The 22,667-nt window shown below is 37.2% G+C and overlaps 1 protein-coding gene across 2 annotated transcripts in view; it reads right to left on the bottom strand.

The window, feature by feature from the left end:
* Positions 1-627: 627 nt before the first annotated feature.
* The window catches only part of LOC150078414 (protein FRA10AC1 homolog), a 165,710-nt gene continuing 143,670 nt past the window's right edge, over positions 628-22,667 (bottom strand). For both annotated transcript variants that reach the window (XM_090384731.1, XM_090384732.1), the window contains exon 12: positions 628-1,162. The gene's annotated coding sequence lies outside the window, so the exon portion shown is untranslated. The remainder of the gene's footprint in view (positions 1,163-22,667) is intronic.

The following is a 22,667-nucleotide window of genomic DNA, read 5'->3' as shown; positions in this document are numbered from 1 at the left end:
AACGAGTACAAAGAGGGCAACGAGATTGGTGAATGGATCAAAGGGTTGCTCTTACAAAGAAAGACTTAACTTCTGCAAATTGCAGTGTCTAGGCACCTGTGAGGTGATCTGATTGAGGTAAGTCCTTGAATGGTTTTAGCAAGGTCAGTGCTGATGGGATTCTTCCTCTTGCCTGGATTAGTTTCCCAAGGGGACATAAATTCAAACTGAGGAAAGGCAGTTGTAGATAGTTGTAGAATAGAATAGTTAGAAATTTGCCTTTAGCCAGCAGGTGGTTGATTGCCGGAGCAAACTTCTATCTGTCGTTGTAGACGTTGACAGCTTAAATTAATTCAAGGGAGAACTAGACAACCATATAGAATTAATAAATGGGTGAAATGAGAAGTTTTTTTTTTTTTTTTTTTTTTTTGGCTTATGCTATATGAGCTTGCTTTCTTGCATCATATGCCTCTACTAATGCTAATGCAACAGTTCATTACATTTAAATCCTAAAAAACAATTATAATTCAGTTGATAAATAAAATGTATAATAAATACATAAATGTACTGCATATAATAGCAGTTTAGTGACTATTTTCAAATATTTTAATGAATATTTGCATACATATTTTCATATTTTCCCTATTTTTTAGTGCATATTATCTAATGTCCACTAATTATATTTGGCAATACCTTGAATGAATTGGAATTGTGTACATTCTTTGCCTAGGTGATACTTAAGGATTCTCTAAAAGGTGTTCCCACTGAGTCATCCCTGCAAAGCTAGATGCATTCTGTAGGCTCTGTTATTTCCATTGTGCTGTGTTATTTGTGTTTGATGTCTGGTTTACAGGCAACTAGGCATCTGCTGTAGCATCAATGTGTACCACCTGCAATTCATTCACTGAAATGGAAGAAAGGTTGTTGTTGGGTTTTAGGTACATCAGTGATGAAGATCATACACTGCCATTATGCAATATGTCAGGCAAGCATGTTCACGGGTCAATCTGCATGTTGTGTGGGCAGAAAATCCCTACTTCTGCCTGTGAAATTATAGCTCCAATTCAGTAATTCCTCCAGGCATCGATAGGACTCAAAGCCAGACCTCTCTAAATGAGTTGATATGTGGCAAAACCACTATACTGTACTGTCAGCTGCAAAGGACATTTAAGGAAGGATAGCCCTGTTTGGAAGAAATTAAGCAGATATTGTAGAAGTTTAATTGAATTTATTTATATTTTAGAATGAGTGAAAATTTTTTTTAGAGAGAAAAATCAAGTCACTTTAAAAAAAAAAAAAAAGAAAAAGAAAAGAAAAGAAAAAGTTATTACTGAAATTATAAGCTGGATGCATACTATCATAATAAGCCTTGTGGATTCTGTAATATACTTTTGTAATCATATATATGAAACAAAGTGTAAGATTAATGTACAGGCAGTACCCGCTTTACAAGTTTTTTTCCCCAAGTATCAAGTATGAACAAAATTGAAAATATGAACATTAATTGCAAAAAACGAATGTTAAACATTCATAAATACCCCATTCCAAACCACGTGCATAGATATTCAATAGAGTGTACCCTGCTTTAAGATATTAATCAGTTCCAGAGACACCATCGTATTGTTAAAATATCGCAATGTGAACCCAATAACACATTGTTTTTTGGTAATTCTTTTCAAGATCTTGGAAGTTGAAATTTTCGCTGTATAACTAAGCTATTTATCTCTCTAAAATGTCATTTTAAGGTTACGAGCATGACCTTAAGGCCATATAAAAGATCGTGAGTGTGGTTTGTAAACTGTATTAGTTACCAATTGAAATCATTAAAATGCACTACACATTCATCGTTATCATATGTTCCGTTATAAGAATCAATTTTAAACGCCTTTGTGATATTTTTCTAAAGCACATTTCTGGAGGTCACTAACATAAAACAATTTGCATTTTCCAGTTTATTGGGCTTTTCTGTTATTCATTCACTGAAATGGAAGAAAGGTTGTTTAAACCTTTAAAAATTATAAACAGGTAGTAAACTCGATCTTGCATTTGCGAAAATACCGATAGCTGGAATTGTGTGCTTTTTTATGTTATTTTGGTGAAATGTGTTTCCCCTTCGCTGCAATCAATCTTCAATTGTATAAAAAACAAATAAATTTTCAGAATCTTCTCTTCATTCTTTTTTTAAAGCTTTGTAAACTTGTCACTCCGCGAAAATAGTGTTAATTGCAATTTGTACGTGCCGTTAAAAAATGCTCATGCATGCAATCGTGAAATTTATAATTAAAAGAGAAGATTATCATGGCAACAAACGCCTCTTGAAACATTTCTGAAGACGACGACTCCTTGTGCAACAAACCAGCGAGTGCCAAGAGTAAAATAAGTGATCAAGTGTGCATTTAGTCAATAATGAAGAAGAATAAACATTCTTTAACATTTGTAAGTTGTAAATAATTCCTCTATTATTATAATTTGCTTGATTTTACAGGCTACATTTTCATTTCTTTGGATAAATCAATCATTGTTTAAACAAACTAATTAGCTAACTAATTTCATTGTTGAGAATGTAACCCCTATTTTTAACCTTATGTCTATGGGGAAAAAAATTCCCACTTTACGAGTTTTCGCTTTATGAGCGCGCGCTAAGAACGAATTAACTCGTAAAGTCGAGAACTACTTGTATTTGTTCTTATACTGCTACATACATTCCAATTATTTGTGAAAGCAAAAATTGCTACTATAAGTAGAAATTTTTGCTTTTACACTTTATTTCACTAAATCCGGAGGCTATATATCACATGACACAAAATCCTCAACTTGCATAGTAGTTTTAAAGTGCCTAACAGCTCACATATAACCATTTAATACATTCAACTACCTTTAGACTGAATTGCTTGCTTGTTTAGTGTAGTCATTAAAGCAGTTGAATATACAAGAAATACAGATAGAGATGTAATGGTTTAACCAATACAGTTTCAGTTAAAAAAAAAATGGCAAGGTATTGTATTGGAAGTTAATTCCTTTTTGCAGTTTCGAGTTTAATGCTAGTTTTAAAAAATGGAGTAGTTTTTTTATTTTCTAGGACCACATAGTATCACTGGATACATCAAGTTTGATTTATTTGTGACAATTTTTTTTAACATATCCCCATTATGTTGAATGTATAGGTGCATCAATTTTCATATTTTATTCTGTGAAGTTAACTGCATTTCAACAATTAAAAACACTTTCTGCCAAATGTCTAAAGATATATTCTAGATGTTAAATAAAGATATAGTAAGTCACATGCCAGCTTACACATATGTAAGCTGAGGTATTTTGCTGCCCTTAGAAGACTAGAGGTATGTAATTTTGCTTATCTCAAAAGGAAGTACAGTTAAACAGATATATTCTGTCCTGTTCAACTCAATAACTATTGGCTTTCATAAAGGATGTCTTTATGTGCAAAAACATCCTTGATGACATTGAGATTTAGGCTTTGCATTTGGACAGACTAACTTCAGCATAGTCACTAAGAATAAATTATTAATTTGCTTAAAAAAAAACAAAAAGGAAGAGATAATATAATTAAGTCTTTCGTTCAATGCATACAGGTTACTCTTCCAGGCTAATTTACATGGAACTTGTGATATTTCATGCTCATTTGATCTGAAAATTGATTGTTGTGCTTGGATGATTGTGAGTTGTCTTCCGTATAATTTTTTCCCATTTTTATGAGGTATCGGTTATAGTTTTCAGCTTCTCATATATGCCACTTCGTGGAGATTGACTTCTGGAAGTGTTTGGTGATTCCAGTCACTTACAACAGTCGACTAAAGATAAGTATTTGTTGTTTATCCTCGTGCTCTTTGCTGCTTTTGCTCAAGCGTTCAGCCATTGTCCACTTCTTAACTAGTATGTCTGACAATGATTTTGCTAGCAGGGACAGGGAGGTGATTATCCTGTTATACAAGGGAATGGTCAGGCCACACCTAGAGTACTGTGTACAGGTCTGGAGGCCTCATTTTAGGAAGAATGTAGAGTTGCTAGAATGAGTACAAAGAAAGGCAACAAGATTGGTGATGGGAACAAAGGGGTGCTCTTACCAAGAAAGGCTTAAGTTCTGCAAACTGCAGTGCCTGGAGAGTAGGCACCTGCGAGGTGATCTGACTGAGGTGTATAAGGCCTTGAATGGGTTGAGCAAGCTGAATGCTGATGGGATTCTTCCCCTTGCTCAGATTAAGAACATGAGGGGGCACAGATTCAAACTGAGGAAAGATGTTGTAGAATAGATGTGTGGAAATTTGCCTTAAGCCAGAGGGTAGTTGATTGGTGGAACAGACTACCATCTTTTGTTGTGGAAGTTGCTAGCCTAAATAAATTAAGGCTGAGCTGGACAGGCATTTTGGAACGAATAGAGGGGTGAAATGGGAGGGGTTTTTTTTGGCTGATGCTGCATAAGCTTGCTTTCTTACATCGTATGCCTCTACTAATGCTGCAAGTGACCTTGACTTGTGCCCTCTGGTCTTCAACAAAGCACTCGTTCTCCCAACGTGTTGCTTCCTTTTAACAAGTAGCATGCCTATTTAGCCTTTGCTCATATGCACAACATTTGGAGACAGTGAGAGAGGAAAAAACCCTTCATATACCTACAATGTCTGACAAGGATATAAACTCCGAGGAGAAGGTACTGGAGCCAGTAATTCTTCTCGAGAGTCTCAACATTGAACCAGGCTACTTTGTAGTTGACCAACTTGATGAAAATACCGACAGTGCCATCCCACCGGGCCAATTGGGTGAGAAGCTGTTTAAATTGAGCTTCACAGCCAGAGCTCTTGTGAGCTCAGATGATGGGGGGTCTTGGAGGTTGCCCATCCCCACAATATATGCAAAAAGACGTTCAAACAGAAATACCCTATAGTGCTAGATAGAGTTGCTGTCCTCAGGAGGTTAAAAAGCTGCCTCGCAAGCAATGAAATCTCTATCTCCAAGGAAGCTACCCTTAAAATAACCAGATTGTGGGAGGGGAGGGGAAATGGAAAAGATGATACTAGAGCTTTTGGTCGAAAATGAAAGGCTAAAGGTTGCACCAACCAGCTAAAACCAGTTTTACTCCCCTGAATGTAACACCCACAGAGTGGCCCTCGAAACATTCATATGCAGCCGTTACCAGAAAGCCCAAGGCTCCCATCATGTTACCCAAACATGTCCTGATTTTGAAAGCGCAAGAGGATAGTAAGTTAACCACCAGTGAAGAGGTGAAGACTGAGTTTCTCAAAACCATTAAACCCCAGATTAGTAACATAAAGGTGAAATTGGTGAGGAAGATCAGGAATATAGGGATTGCCATGGACGTGGCTCCCAGTCAGATATTGTACAGATCTTGTACAATATCAAGATCTGTACAATCAGTCTCTGGGCCTGTAGGCAGAGTCCCCCCAGGTTAAGGGGCCTCAGCGTGTATGGATATTATTGATGCATCAAGACTAACTGACATCCAAAACCTTCTTTTACAAGCTTCCAAAGTTGCAACGAAGAAGAAACACAAACCACAGTGTCCCATGGTGGACCCCCAATGAAATGAAAAGAGCTCACAATGAGCTTGAAAGAACATGCAGAAGAGGCCTAACCAAATAAATGCCTTAGAGTCACAATTCAAGAATGCAATGCCATATAACATGAAAAGCAGACAGCATGGCAAAACCTGGTTCGCTCAGAAGGGAATTGAAACTCCTGCAGCATTGTCCACAAAGTTATTCGTAACAGAATCTGCACTGCTGATATTATCAACTCTTTAAATAACAACAATAACCAAGAAACGATGAACTGGGGAAATACCATGGATGCTGTCCTGGATGCCATTGTCATCAGGGACAATCCAGCTAAGAACACAGAATGCCAATTGAAGATCAATTAGGATAACAGCTCATTTCAACCAACTCATTCAGGCCACCCTTCACTCGGGAGGAGGTAGGGAAGTAGTCAAAAAGAGGAAGGTGCCTGGTGGTGACCCCATTGAAGGCGAGGCTATCCAGCATCTGTGGCCCACATCTTATTGCTCTCTACAATGCCTGTCTCCAGGAGGGCATCTTCCCAACTAGGTGGAAACATGCAAATCTTAGACTAATCTCTATGGGGAAGTGTTGGAGAGGCCACTAATCTCTCCAACACTCCTGGGGAAGTGTTGGAGAGGCCACTGATTACCAGATTGAGTCATCAATATTCTGCAGCTAAGTTGCCCAGTATCCATCAGTTTGGTTTTAAGAAGTTATTCAAGTTTGGTTTTAAGAAGTTATTCAAGTTTGGTTTTGGTTCTAAGATGTTATTCAAGGCCTGGCCATTGCCCAGGCCTTGAATAACATCTTACAGAATGCCACTACTTCTACTTCCAAGGAAGTATGTGCAATTTTCATCAAATTCCAAGGTGCTTTCGACTCTGTCTGGTGGCCCAGTGTTATCCAAAGGGCACGCGAAACTAGCTGTTCTACAGAGATATCGCTGTCTCCAGGAGTTATTTTTCCAACAAGAAAATGAACATCTCGACCTGGTTTCACAGCATTTCTACACCCATCACCAGGGGTTGTCCCCAAAGTTCGATTGTTGGCCTGTTGGCATGGATCATGGACCTTGATGAGTGGATGGCCCATTCATTCTCTAATGCTGCCATGTCCTCTTATGCTAATAATCTGGTCATCGTTGTGGATGGACCCTCAAGATTGGCCTTGGAAACTACTGCCAACATCTTAAAGGAGCTTCTGACTAGAGCTTACACTCGCAAGCTTATAGTTTCCCCTAACAAATATTGCACATTAATACTGAAAAGTAAGCTTGATGTGCACAGACCTCCCACAATTCACTTTCAAGACAAGTCTCTCCAAAACTGCCACTCTGTCAAACATCTTGGCATTATCTTGGATAACAAGCTCACTTTTAATGCTGCATGTCCATCACCTCAGAAAAAAAAAAAAAAGTACACTACTCTTCTTGCCAGAATTACAAGAAGGGACTGGGGTTTAAGGGGCAGAGCTCTTCACTTAATTTTTGATGCTGTTTTCATCCCTATTGTCACATATGGAGCAGCAGTTTGGTTCCACCGCATAGATAAAACTACTGTGGCTAAACAACTTCTTTGCATGCAGAGAAACATCCTTCAACTTTCCATGGCGTGTCGGAAAACTTTCACCATTGCCCTTCAAGTCCTTACAGGAAAACTTACCCTTGACCTCCTTTGTTGCCTACTGTGGGCTCTCTTATGCCACAAAACACATTGAACTGCAGGGATTTTCAATATAAGAACCAAGACAAGCACTGATACCTGCCAGGAGTGCAGATTGATAAATCTATCTTGGAGTCTCTTGTCAGCTTGTGGCAGGAGAGGTGGACAGCCAGCCTAAAATGTGAAATTACCAGGAAATTTATTCCCAACATGACTTTTATGAATAAGACAACCATTTCACAGCTGAATCCAAACCTACAGACCTTTCTCTTCACAGGACATGGAGCCTTTAACAGTAAATTGGGGGAACTGGGAATCGAGGAAGATGCACGCTGTTCTTGTGTGGATGAGGAAACTTGCCACCACATCATGAACATTTGTCCAATGACTTGACCTTAGACTGAACCTACTGCAAGCACTGGGCATCAGATACTACAACCAGATCAGCTTATTGCATCTAAAGAAGCCTTCCAAGCCTTGACCTCCTATGCTAAAGCTGTTTTTTAATACCACACCTTTCAAAGGCAAAGACTACACATCCACCCAGAAATATTTTGAACACTTAAGTGAACCCCAAGTGCACTTTTTCATCTGCAGCCCATGCCTCTTACCACAGGCGCTCGTGATCTCTGCTCTTGTCCTGGGCAGAGCAGAGCCAGCTTCATAAATTTTCCTCTTCTATCCTGGCCTGGCTCCTCGTGGCGTGGACAGATCCTGGAAGGTGCCTTCCTTGATGATTGCTCCTCCTGGTAACAAAGTGGCCATATAAACACCATGCTAACACACAACTTGCGGTACCCAACAACTCACACTCATGTGGCTGGCTTTGCAGTCTTTCATCTTCACAGTGCCACTAAGTGCAGTTTTATGGGAAACCACTGGCACCACGTTACAAAAACACTATGTATTAGTATCATCCATATAGTGCAAGGTCTACATTAGCCAAAAATAATAAAAATAAGAAGTATTATATTAAAAAATAAAATTAAATTTTAAATATAAAACTTTAGATATATTTCTTAAATATTCAATGTAAGCCATATGCTTTAAAAAGCTTTTGATACTGTTGCACATGGACTACTGTACAAGTTGGAGCAGCATGGCAATAAGGGCAAGCTGCTGCTTTGGATAAAGGGATGGTTGAGTGGGAGATGGCAAAGTGGTAATAAATGGATACTGCTCTACATGGACTGATGTTATTAGTGGAGTCCTCCAGGGTTTGGTGCTGGGCCCATTGTTATTTTATGTATTTATCAATGATATCGATGAAGGTATATCAGGCTTAATGTCCAAATCTGCAGATGATATGAAGGTTGGTAGGGTTGTTAATGGTAGTAATGACAGTATGCTACTGCAAGGATCTAGAAAAGTTGGGCAGATGGGCTGAAAAGTGGCAACTGAAGTTTAACTGTGACAAATGGAAAGTGCTGCATATGGGTTGCAGTAACCCTGGAGGAATGTACTGTGTGGTGTTATACTCAGGGTAGTGGAGAATGAAAGAGACCTGGGGTAATTGTGCAGTCAGATAGGAAGTTTTCTGAGCAGTGCAGTGCAGACAGGCTGCAAGAGTAGCTCATGGGGTTTTGTCAATGATATATAGGAATTTTGCTAGCAGGGATAAGGAGGCGATTATCCCCTTGTATAAGATAATGGTCAAGGAATGCTTAAGTTCTGCAAATTGCAAAGTCTGGAGACTAGGCACCTGAGAGGTGATCTGATTGAGGTATATAAGGCCTTGAATGGTTTGAGCAAGCTCAATGCTGATGGGATTCTTCCTCTTGCTCAGATTTTGCACCTGAGGGGCATAAACTGAAATTAAAGAAAGTCAGTTGTAGATTAGATGTGCGGAAATTTGCTTTTGGCCAGCAGGTGGTTGATTGCTGGAACAAAACTTCCATTTGTCTTTGTGGAAGTTGATAGCTTAAATAAATTTGAGGCTGAACTAGACAAACTTTTGGAGTGAATGGATGGGTGAAAAGGGAAGAAGGGTTGTTTTTTTTTTTGCTGATGCTATACAAGCTTGCTTTTTTGCATCATATGCCTCATAAGTAATGCTAGTGCACTGGCTAGCATTCTTTTCCAATTCATCCTACTGTACAGTTGTGCACAGAGCACTGTGTGTGTGTGTGTGTGTGTGTGTGTGTGTGTGTGTGTAGGGCAATCTTTGGGTAAATTTGCTGCATATTGCTTTATATGCAGTGTAGCCAACCTGGTCAATTCATAGAACCATTCTTGAACTATGTAGAAACAGCCTTAAACAAATTAGCTGGGAAAAAAAGTGTTGATACGGATGCAAATGCATCATCAACACTATGGAAAAGTCCTGTTTACAGTGAGCAATTAGAGGAAATTATTCAATCAAAGAACTTTACAATACAGTGTCAGTGATCTGGAATAATTGGTCAGACCACTTCTGGATAGCTAATTTTTCCAGTAAGATTAAATAAATTAATCGAAAAAAACAGCAACGGAAAACAGAAACATCCATCCAGGCATTTTTATACAAAACAGAAAAATTTGAAAAATTTTTAAATGTTCTCGGTTTTTTCAACTTACCAATAACGAGCACGGACAATCTGTGCATCCCAATGACATTTGCACACATACCAATTGTAATTAGTGGCTATGGTTTTTCTTGGTAATGCTTTCTGTAATCAGCCCGTCTCATCAACATTACAAACGTTTTCTTTCTTGTAATTTGCTTAACTGAAGCGAACTTACTTTTAAAAGGTACCGCTGCCGATTCGTTTGCAGAAAGTTTCTTGCCTTGAATGTTCATTCAATGTATACTGTGTTTAAAATTTTTCAGTCAGCCTGTGCTTGCCTTAAAATCTTCATTACCTCTTAATTTTTTTTTATTAAAATCCAATTCTTTTTCACACAACATTGGACCAGACACTGGTTCACTTAAACTTCACTTCTGAAAAAAAAAAAATAAAGTGCACTCTCTAAAGTGGCATTTTCAGGTTTCAAGAGTATTTTTTCTGCTAGATTCTCCTTCACTATCCATAATTGACAAATTCTGTTATAGCACTGGAATTTTTCTTGAGGTCTAAATTTATCTTTTATAATTCTATTAATAATTTCTGTTTTTTGTTGCAATGTTAAAACTATGCATTTTATTTTCGTTCACATTTTACCATAAAAAATTGAAAAAAGTAATAAATCGCACAGTTTCGGGCCTATATTATTCTTACTGAATAATATATGGTATATAATAATATAACAGTTTCCGAGAAAACCCAGTAGTCTCGGTGATATTTTTCTAAAGCACATTTCTGAAGGTCACAACCATAAAACAATTTGCAGTTTTTGGTTTATTGGGATTTTTGTTTGTACAATCTGTTATAAACAGGTAGTAAACTCAATCTTTCGCTTATTATAATCAAAATTCAATTTGCAAATGTGATCACTATAATCGGCATTTACTATACTAACAATAATTAATATATAAAAAAAAAAACCAGAAGAGCAGCCTTTCAAATTATTCCAGATAACCAGTGTTCTACTGTATTTGGAATTCACCAGCACACCCACCAACCTTTGCCTCTACCACCGAACAATCCTTTATTGATGTCACATTGACTAGCAGAACATTTGGTCAGTGTCAGGAACTGGAGGGTTCATACCTCCTGGACCAGCGGTGACCACAATGTTATTGCATTCAATATTGTATTGTCTTCAGACCCCAGAAATCTTAATTTTAATTATGATTTTCCTCATTACAAAACTCAAAGTGCAGATTGGGGACTCCAAGAGAAATTTTCACTGATGACAATGTTGAACGTCTGGGAGAACTGGATATTTAAACTTGCAGTTGTGAGAGGTAATGAAACTCATTACTGAGGTTCGTGATGGAACTCTCCGAAAAAGCGATGAAGGAAATCGATCCCATGGGGGACTCAGGATCTTTCTACTTTGCGAAGCAACCTAATGAATGCCAGGCAAGATTACCAATACGCAAAACGTAATAAATAGACTAAATAAAGAAATTGAGCACATGCAGGAAATTTATGAGACCAGAAGAACATATTTTAATCTATTTATAAAGAAAAATGTTTAGCATGGGAATGATTGGTTAAAACAATGATTGGTCTTCATCGAGACCCCATGGGTCTCGATGAAGACCCATGGGGTCTCCCTTACAAACTGGTCGTTAAAAAGATACATCCGGCAGATATCTTCTCATCCATATCGAAGTCGAATAATACTGAAACACTTACATGATCGGAGACCATGAATGCTATTCTGGATGAAATAATACATCAGGGTGTTGAATCTCCAGACAATACCAAACAGACTAGAATAAGAATAGATCATTTGACCTATGAAGGACCCTCATTTGAAGAAAATTTCAAGTGTGAGGAGATTGATGAAGCCATTTGCTCCATGAAGGAGGGAAAATTCCCTGGTTTAGATTTTATGGACGTTTGTCTCGAAAAGAATTTGGAAAGTTTGTCCAAAACTGATTGAAAATCTACTTAACACCTATCTTAAAGAAGGTTCTTTTCCCAAACTGTGGAAGCAAGCGAATTTGAAAATATTATTAAAAAATCCTAACAAATCTGTAAACTGGGCATCGTCACTGTCCTATCGTGCTCCTTCCCATTCTTCGAAAAACTTGCTGCAAATTTTCTAAATTATTACAATAGAAAAAACTTACACGTACCTAATCAATTCAGTTTCACTAAAGAAAAATCTACAGTAGATGCAATTAAACTATGGATTTGTTCTCTACTTCAAGTACTAAATACGTCCTCTTTGTGGACTTCAAAGGGGCCTTTCACACCTTATGGTGGCAGAGTGTCCTAGAAAGGTTCCAGGAGGCCAGGATCTCTGTCCCCATTTACAGACTTATCATTGATTATTTTCAGGACAGATGCCTTGTAGTCTCATCTGGACACTGCTCTGTATCGAGACAAGTTACTCGCAGCTGCCCCCAGGGATCCGTCCTTGGCCCTCTTTGCTAGAACACGGCCCTTGTTGGATGGCTGGTTAAAGAACACGAGCTTATTTCTGAAGTTGCATATGCAGAAGACTTTGTTGTTCTCATATATGGTAATTCCAGACTTGAATTGGAAGAGTGTGGAAATGATATGTTGCTTGAATACTTGGCATGTAACTCACAAATTGGAGATTTCTGTAATAAAAACCAAACAAATGCTCTTTACAAGTAACCTTAATTTACACAGACCACCAAACATAAGATTAAATGACCAACACCTATTAAAATTGTCTGTATGTACAAATACCTTGGTATAATGGTCGATGATCGGTTTCAGCTCGTAGCCCATGCAAAATATATACTCCATAAAATAAAAACACTGACTGGAAAATTAATTAGAATTACAAGATGTACCTAGAGAATTAACACTCCAGGCACATCTTTTAATTCTAATTAATTTAATTAGAATTCTACCTTAAAAATGTATAATGGAAGCATATTTTTACCTATAGTTTGCTATGCAGCAGGTGCATGGTGCACTAGTATTTGTAAATGCCTTGTGAAAGTATTTTGTGCAAGCTCAACAGTTTTTTTTTTTTTTTTTTATTAGCGACATCAATGGCGAGTCGTACAATTTGAACATCAGCTCTCCAGGTACTAATGGGTAAACTGCCCATTCAGTTTAAAATAATATTTAACTACTTACAGTACTATAGGCAGAAGGGTCTACCTGCTGTTATTGACCACTATACACTTAATCTAGAGTTACCAGTTAAGGAAGATGTGCAGAGAATTCGAAATCAATTCCTTATAAATTGGCAGGAGGAATGGTCTAATGATATAAGGGTAGAATAACTAGCAAATTCATGCCTAGAGTGATAGAATTAAGTAAATCAAATCTGCCTTGGTTTAATTCGGGCTTAAATTTAACTTTCTTGATTTCAGGCCATGGAAGTCTGACCTTGCTGCCTCTCCACTGTGTAACTGCAGAGAGCCTGAAACAGTGCAGCATTTAATTTTTGAATGTAACTATTACTTAGATTATAGAACTGACCTACAAATGTTGACTAATATATAGAAGGAGAATGACTTACCTAGATTTCTTGACAGTAAAGAAAATTACCTTGCTTTGGCAGAATTTGCAGATAGGAGCTTTAGGCGAAGGAAAAGGCTGATTGGAACTGATCCTTTGCAAAAACACTTGTGTTCCTTGAGAACAATATAATGTTCTCTATTATGTTTGTACTGAGCACAGAGCTTGTGCTTGGCATTTTGATTGCTCAAAAGGCTTGAGGAAGACTTGTGTATAATGAAATAATTTTGAAACTGTCCTAATTAGAAATTAATGGTAAATTTTTCATTGCTGAGGTTTGTAGCAATTTTGATATTGACTTAATTATAGTCAAGATTGGATAGAATCAGTTAATGATTGGTGATAATAATATATATTGAACTTATGAAAATTTTAAAATAAGTACCCTGTGTGCTCAGGCAGTTGGCCTTTTGTAAATGGTTGTTCTTGTGTTCTGGGTGGCTCTAGACATAATTGCCAAACTGATTTCCCACACAGGATGACAGATCTTGGAAGGTAAATTTTGCCTTGCAGCTCCATAATGCTGAAATCTCAGATTTGTTGTAATATTTTGGGTATAGTCTATCTGACTTACTGTTTTCTTATTGTGTGATCACAATAAGAAAACAGTAAGTCAGGATTTCTGACTTGTTAAACTGAAATTTAAATCACTGAAATTTTGTTAGATACTGAGCTGTTCGTTGACGAATTTATATCTTAGGTTGATAACATAGTCATTGCTGGGTGTTCAAGTATAATAATTGGATGTTCTGAATTGTGTAAATTGCTTTCTTACACGCTGTGGAAATCCCCATTAGTTTGTATTTTAACTTTCTTGTCTTTTCTTCACTGCATGGTCTTGTGTTAATATTAAGAATTTTAATGTTAATAGTTTTAAATCAATTGAAAATTATGTCTTGGTATCTGATTGTTGCAGGTTATTTTTTGGTGTTTTAGGAGCATTAGCAACTAAGGCCATATTGCTCCGGGATATGCGGTGGTCATTCCCTGACCTTTCCGCATCTTCCGTATTTGGTGGTGACGGGCTCGAACCCCGGTCTAATCAAGAAGCGTGTGCTACGCACTGCTGCTCCTTCCCACCTGGCTACGGAGGCGCCTGATTGTTGCAGCTGTGACGTTAAATTTCTTGGTACTGCTGCCAGGTAGATAGTTATTGTTCTAAAATTAAGATTAATTTTCTTAGTTTAATAATTGTCTTTTCCACTGACACCTTTTCTCTTTTCTTCCTACTTTGCTTCTTTTCTGGGGTTGACTTTTTCTCTCATCCCCCTTGCTTTCTGTCCACTTTTCTTCCCCCCCATTTCCCATACTACTCCTTCTATATACCGTTTCCTTTCTTTGAACACCTTGGGGCTCCCAGGCTTGCACGATAGCCCCAGTAAGTCTCAGCTAGAAATTGCACCCTGACATGCCTCCACATGGCCAAGGTTGGGAGTCAGAGAGCAGAGGACCAGGTGCCCCCTGCCACCTGACTGCAAAGTTGCCAGATGCCAGCACTCAACATAAAGACACATACTTACACACCTACATATATACACTTGCCTGCTTTGGCCTTTTCAGATGCTATAGCAGCATATAAAGGAAACCCTGGAGACCACAATTAAAACAAACACACCTTGACTTTGTCAAACATATACACTGGCCATTTCTCCTATTGTCTTTATATTATGTAACCTCTATGCTGAGATAAAAATTTTGCTTTAGGGGTTTAATGTTTGTACATCTGCACTGGTATTTATTTAAGGTGTAATGTTTGAATATCTGCACTGGTAACTCATATTTATTTATTATTATTAATTTATTTTTTGTCCTTGATTGTACTCACTGTGGATATCAAAAAATTCATCTAGAACTCTAACATTAATATTTTCTGCTAGCATGAAGTACAGCGTAACATGTTAAATTCTAAATCCAATGCAATTGCATTACAGATTTTATTTCCACTTTTGCTGCCACTGTCACCCTGATGGTTTCTGACAAATATAAATCATTCACAAAATAAGTCACTTAATTATTTCTTTCTAAATCTTAAATAAATTATAGAATTTCTACACTACAAAACATAGTAACACAAGTATGAACATGGTTGGTAGGAGGGCTAAGTTGGAGAGGGCCACTGCAACAACCGTGGCTGTCAGCATGCAAAAGAAACCTTGTGATCATCCCAGCCAAAAAGTAATTTATGACAGAAAAGTAGAGTGCTTTTATTCTGACCAACAGAGAGCAAACAAGGAAGGGTGCTTAAGTTCAACTTCTACATAGGCAAATACTTCTCGCCTAGATGGTAATGGGCAGGATAACGACCACTACACAGTATCTGCATAAACATTACTTAGGGAAATAATGTCCTAGGAAAAATAATAAACATAACTGCTACCAGAAGCTGTACTTGAGTGGCAATGTTTATTTACATTTCTCTAGTGCTCTTACCCTCTTTGTAGGGACCTTCTGTACAGATAATAATAATTATTTTTTAATATTTGTTCATTACCTGTGATTTGCCAAGGTTTGGCCTACCATAACTACTTTGTTTTCCTATCCTGTACCCTCCTCTTCATCTCCCATATTCAACCATCCACTATCAATATGTGTTTTAGTTTTCTTCAATCTCATCTAGCCTCATATCTCTACCCCCCCCCCCAAGTTTTTTTTTTTTTTTTTTTTAAATCCTTTATCAATCTCTGCCTTGCAACGCATGTCCAATCCAATTTCTCTTCTGCTTTCTGATTACACCAGTCTACATAGATTTTGATGTGTCCAACTTCGTGGCATTTCCAGATATACTTTCAGTGTTACTTCTAAAAATCCAAATTGTTTTTACCAATAGGAAGAACTGTTTTCTTAGATACACATTCCATGTATGTGCAATATATATATATATATATATATATATATATATATATATATATATATATATATATATATATATATATATATATATACACATGGGATGCATATCATATATGTGACTACTTACTTTGTGACTGACAGGTATAGACATGCCCTGACATGTTTAAACATGTTGAAATCTGCAAGTCTGGTAGTTACACAAACTTGTGAAGTGTTCAGTTGTGCTAACCAGTACCTGTTTAAAATGCGATTTCCAAATTTGGTTGTGCAAACAATTGAAATATATTTTACTACATTTTCACTATGTTTTTGTTTCCCCACAATATATTAATATATTGTGGGGAAACAAAGGCAGGATATAACATCATTTATAGAAATGTATATTTTTATTTAAATATAAGATCGATATCATACCTTTATTGTAGGAAATCTTGACCTGACGCTCACATCAAACTAATCTGATTAATGTAATATAAAATCTTTAAGTATTAAAATCTTTAAAACTGCAAACATATCCCTATTGAAGGATTGCTGAATTATATGATATTATATAAAAAACTAAACTTAAAAACAATATCCACTCTCTTATATTTTAAAATAGGCGCATCGCGACAAGATTATTACTGTTAACCAATGCAAATCGTGCTATTCACACATGCGTGTGAAGGTCCACGAGTCCGAAATAGTATATGGTCTCCGAACATTTATAGAACAACAGTTTAATTTCATTTCAAGTGCTTCAGCTATTAAGAGTTTTATGTATTCTTTCTGTGAATTAATTACTTTAGCTTCGTTAAACAGCACGATTCACATTGGTTAATGGTAATAATCTTGTCGCGATGTGCCTATTTTAAGAGAGTGGATATTGTTTTTGGATATATTGAGTGAGTGGATAAGAGAGTGGATATTGTTTTTAACTCGTTACTTCTTGTGAGCACGGTTTACAACCAAAATACCTGGTCATGTATTAAGAAATTCAATCTTAGAATATTTTAATACGGTTTTAATTTAATATAATTTTAATACAGTTTGACAACTGTCTTCTCTTTCTGGTCTATCAATGCTAATTGGTTTAGTTTGGGGTAAGTTGATGTGCATTGGGTGCACTTGACTCTTCCTTGGTGGCAGTTGGCAGACTATGTGAATTGAAGACAAGTTTAGTTTTTTATATAATATCATATAATTCAACAATCCTTCAATAGGGATATGTTTGCAGTTTTAAAGATTTTAATACTTCACGATTTTATATTACATTAATCAGATTAGTTTGATGTGAGCGTTGGGTCAAGATTTCCTACAATAAAGGTATGGTATCGATCTTATATTTAAACAAGAGTACTTAAAGTAGGAAAAATTGAGCTTCATTGCTCTTACATTTTTAAATCATAGAAATGTATATATCCCATATTTTGGAATGAAATTAGATGACCAAAATAAAAGTTGGCCAACCACCCACCCCATCCATAAAGTGTGCCACACACGTATGTGAAGGGCTTGCAGTTGGGGAAATATGGTAAAAAAAAGAAAGCCAAGCCATTTTACCATTCCCATGATTTTGGGGAACCCACAACATCCATCAATGTGGACATATTTGAAGCACATAATGTTCTGTTTGTTTTGCTGCATAAATTTAGTAATTTATAACCCAAAGAGCAAGCAGATCACTGTGTACCCTAACAAAATTACTTCAGTCATAAGGCCAAAACTCCATGGACCTAAATTACCAGTACCAGATGTTCTTGAACATATGCCACCAGATCCAGAAAATGACATTTGTGATAAAGATGATGATATAAATTACTGTGATAAAGAAATTCACAACCCTGGGCCACAGATGTTTACACAAAGCGAACTCAATGATCATGTGAGCAATTTAAATCTACCAAAATGAACTGCAGAGTTTTTAGGGTCAAGAATGAAATCCCAGAATCTTCTGGCACTGGGAACTCTCTTTTCATGGTATGGACACCATGAAATGGAACTGGTTACCCATTTTCCAAAGAATGGCTCGGCGACACATTGCAACATTTCTTCAATCAATCTTTTATGGAATATTCTACCACCTACAGAGTGGAGGATATATACTGATTCATTGAAGCAAAGTCTAAAAGTAATAAGTAATTGTCCTTCATAATGGAAAGAAAACAAGTATGCACCCATTCTAGGTGCCCGTTCAGCACACTTAAAACAAAGCTACAGAAATGTCAATCTTCTTTTGGGAAAAATTCAGTACAAGGATCAGGGTTGACTAGTGTGTGAAATTACTGGTCTGTTCAGCCAACTTGTTGGAACAAAATGCCTTGCTTTCTGTCTGAGAGTGGGAAAGAAAAGCAAGAAGTGAACATTTGAAAAAGAAATGTGTAGCCACCATGACTCTGACTCCAGATTCAAAGAACATTAAAGGCCAACCCCTAGTAGATTGAAAGAAGTTAACTGCCTCTGCACATAAAGCCAGGTTTAATAAAACAGTTCAAGCCATGAATATAAAGATGGAAATTGTTTCAAGTATGTCTGCACCAAATTCCCATTGCTTATATATGAAAAAAATCAAAGCAGGAAGTTTTGTCCGATCTTAAATCTGCAATCTGCTACTAGCCTCTGCATTTGACAAATCCATGAACCAAACTCAAAGAGATGCTTAGGTTAGCTTTAAAATTGCAGTGCACAACTTTTTGAGAAACAATAAATACCCAGATTATAGTGATTGTCAGTAGCTAGAGAAGTTCAGAAAGTTGGGCTGAAATATGAGAGTTAATGTATACTTCTTGCAATCTCAACTCACTATTTCCTAGAAAATTAACAGTCATCCAATAAATCCACAAAAGCCTCGCTACTGCATGTCACTAACCCAAAAGTTCCAATCAATATCTTAATATTAAAATCTCCCAGTATAATTGTCTGTACAGTTGTTCATTACACTAATCAAAGTCATTTGGCTTACAGCAGACTCCTACTCTCATTTTAGTTTTCCCAGTGCTTATGTCACACCAAACTGACACAACATTGAACTGGCCACTGACATCATCTGTGTGCATTACCTGAGATTCTATGTACTTCTTAACTAAGAGCATTCCTCCACCCCCTCTACTGTCCTGCATCTTGGCTGCAGCTATACATGTGAGAAAATCCACACAATTCCTTGTGATTGATCTATCTCTGCTTTATCACTAGAGGTTGCAGCACTGGACACATTTAGAAAAAGTAATTTGATTGCCAGGGCTTTCAGACAATGTAAAGGATATGCTCAGTACATTACTGCTTGCCGCTTTGTTGTTGTTGTTGTTTGGTTTTTAGGAGCATTAGCAACTAAGGCCATATTGCTCCGGGAATATGCGGTGGTCATTCCCTGACCTTTCTGCATCCTCCGTATTTGGTAGTAACGGGCTCGAACCCCGGTCTAATCAAGAAGAGTGTGCTACGCACTGCTGCTCCTTCCCACCTGGCTACGGAGACGCCACTGCTTGCCGCATATCTACAAAAATGTTGTTCACATGAAATTAGCATTAGTAGAGGCATATGATGCAAGAATGCAAGTTTAAATAGCATCAGCCAAAAAATAAAATATTAAAAAATCCCATTTCACCAATCCATTTGTTCTAAAAGTTTTTCCAGTTCTTCCTTGAATTTATTTAAGCTATCAACTTCCACAATGACAGATGGACATTTCTTCCAGCAATCAACTACCCACTAGCTAAAGGCAAATTTCATTTCTGCATTTATTCAACAACTGTCTTTCTTCAATTTGAATTTATGGTCCATTCGTAATCTGATCCAGAGAAAGAATCCCATCAGCACTGAGCCTGCAAAAATCATTAAAGGCCTTATACACCTCAATCAGATCACCTCGCAGATGCCTATCTCCAGCTGCTGCAATTTGCAGAACTTAAGCCTCACTTGGAAACAGGACCCCTTCGTTCCCCCTCACCAATCTTGTTGCCCTTCTCTGTACTCGTTCTAGCAAAACTCTACATCCTCCCTAAAATAAGGCCTCCAGACCTGTATGTGGTACTCGAGGTGTGGCCTGACCACTTCCTTATATAAAAGGATGATCACTTCATTTTTCCTACTAGCTAAATTCTTTCATTTCATTGTCATTTCAGCATTTTTGTATGATAATCTAAATTAATTTGTGCTTTGATGGCAGATGATGGTTTGGCAGTTCCGTGGGGTGTCACACCCATCTCCTTTACAATGGTTACACTGTCTTTTTAGCCTAGAATATTCATCATGGTAGACCTAGTTATATGGAAATAATGCATCTCTCTGAACTATGTTATTTTTCAATCTCCCTTCTAATATGCTACTTCTCAAGTTACAGCCATTGCCAACTGCAGCTCAGGAATACAACATAGCTCTCAAAACTAGGAAGACATTACCTTAGCAAGTATGTCTGCTTGATCACCAGAATATGCAAGTTTATCTGAAACCCTTCTCTGGACCACTTTTTTAGGAGGAGTAATTTGACCACCAAGGCTTCCAGACTTTGTAAAGGACTTGCTCAGTATATCATTGCTTGCTGCATACCTCATTCTTTGTATGATATTCTAAATGCACATCTTCATGATTTTCATCATATGATATTGTACATAAATTTCTGCACAATATTCTAAATTTTTACCTGTAATATATTGTATTTCATTTTGTGCATTTTCAGTATGATATTCTAAATTTTTACTTTCTTGATTGTCTGTATGATTGTGTAAATGTGTGGTGAGGATGCCAAACATTGGATGGGACCAATGTTTGGTCCCATCCAATGTACAAAAAATATAAATAAGTAAAAATGTTCCTCCTGCACACACTGTACTCACTATATTCAAATTTTGCATCACTTCTATGTTTGAGCAGCACCATGTTACTGATTTTCACTAAAATGTTTGCATTTTAGTGATATCATTTATCACTTATCAATGATATTGATGAAGGTATATCAGGCCTAGTGTCGAAGTTTGCAGATGATTACAAAGGTTGGCAGGGTTGTTAATGACAGTAATGGCAGTGTGCTACTGCAACAGGATCTAGAAAATTCGGGCAGATGGGCAACTGAAGTGGCAACTGAAGTTTAACATTGACAAATTCAAAGTACTGCATATGGATAGAAGTAACCCCAGAGGAACATACCAAGTGTGCAGTACTACACTTAGGGTGGTAGAAAATGAAAAAGACCTGGGAGTAATTGTGCAGTCAGATATGAAGTTTTCGGAGCAATGAAGACAGGCTGGCAGAGCAGGTCATGGGGTTTTGTCAATGATATTCAGGAACTTTGATAGTAGGGAAAAGGAGGTGATTGTTCCTCTGTATAAGGCAATGTTCAGTCCACGCCTTGAGTACTCAAGGCGTGGCCTTGAGGAAGAATGTAGATTTGCTTGAGCGTGTACAGAGAAGGGCAACAAGATTGGTGAGGGGAATGAAGGGATCCTCTTACCAAGAGAGGCTTAAGTTCTGCAAATTGATGTGGCTGGAGACTAGGCACCTGCAAGGTGATCAGTTTGAGGTATATAAGGCCTTGAATGGGTTGAGCACACTGAATTCTGATGGGATTCTTCCACTTGCTCAGATTACAAACCCAAGGGGGCATAAATTCAAATTGAGGAAAGACAGTTGTAGAATAGATATGCAGAAATTTGCCTTTAGCCAGGGGGTGGTTAATTGCTGGAACATACTTCCAAACGCGGTTTGTTTTACGCTGATTCGCTATAATGCTGTTCTTATATTATAACCCCTATCTGACTATAACGCTGTCACAGATCACTATAACGCTCTTTTACAGATTGCATTTTTGGCATATTTAACGAAATTGTTTTATTTGATGGAGTCGACAGCTTGAAAATGAATAGCAAAACGGCATTAAAACGTTTCCCACGCCGACTAGAAAAATTTTTCCCACGCTCAGTGAAATCTTCTTGCACGCTAATTTAATTGCAGTACAGTGACATGTTACGTAGTTCCGAGATCAACATTTAAAAAAAATGATCAAGTATATTGCTTGTAATATTTGCGTTATATGCATTTATCCGAAGTTTAGTCATCACTCAGTACAGTATTAGACATTGTGCGTAACGGACAGTTTACTCGAACATTGTATCTTAATTAATGCAACCAACGCAGTTACATTTTCGAAGAGCTAATAATGACCGACAGGAATGAAAAAGCAATTACTATAAATATAAGAAAAAGACTGAATTTGAAAATCAAATTAGACGTTTTGAAGCGAATTGATTCCGGTCAGAGACAAGCGGATGTGTGCCATAATTTAGGACTGGCATGTTTAACCATAAGAACAATTATAAAAAACTAAATTAATTTTATCAGGGGGAAAGATAGCTGTTCCACTGCAAGCAACTAGGGCTAGGCCAACTATTAGGATTGAAATGGAAAAGACTTTATAACTAATTTTATTGAAGATAATATCCAATGCAGAATAGTTAAGTTAATATTATAAAAGAGAGAGAGATTAGCCAATATGATGATCTGAAGAAAAGTCACCTAAAAAAAAAAAAAAAAAAAAAAAAATGTGGAACCATTTAAAACTAGTAGGAGCTGGTTGAACAAATTTAAAATCCAGGGAGAGGCCACAAGTGCAGATTAAGGAGCCAAAACTTTCAAAA

The sequence above is a fragment of the Mastigoproctus giganteus genome, chromosome 11 (assembly GCF_048544385.1).
Source record: "Mastigoproctus giganteus isolate SK-2022 chromosome 11, ASM4854438v1, whole genome shotgun sequence".
NCBI classification, from domain to species: Eukaryota; Metazoa; Arthropoda; class Arachnida; order Uropygi; family Thelyphonidae; genus Mastigoproctus; species Mastigoproctus giganteus.
This window is presented reverse-complemented; position numbering and strand designations above follow the sequence as displayed.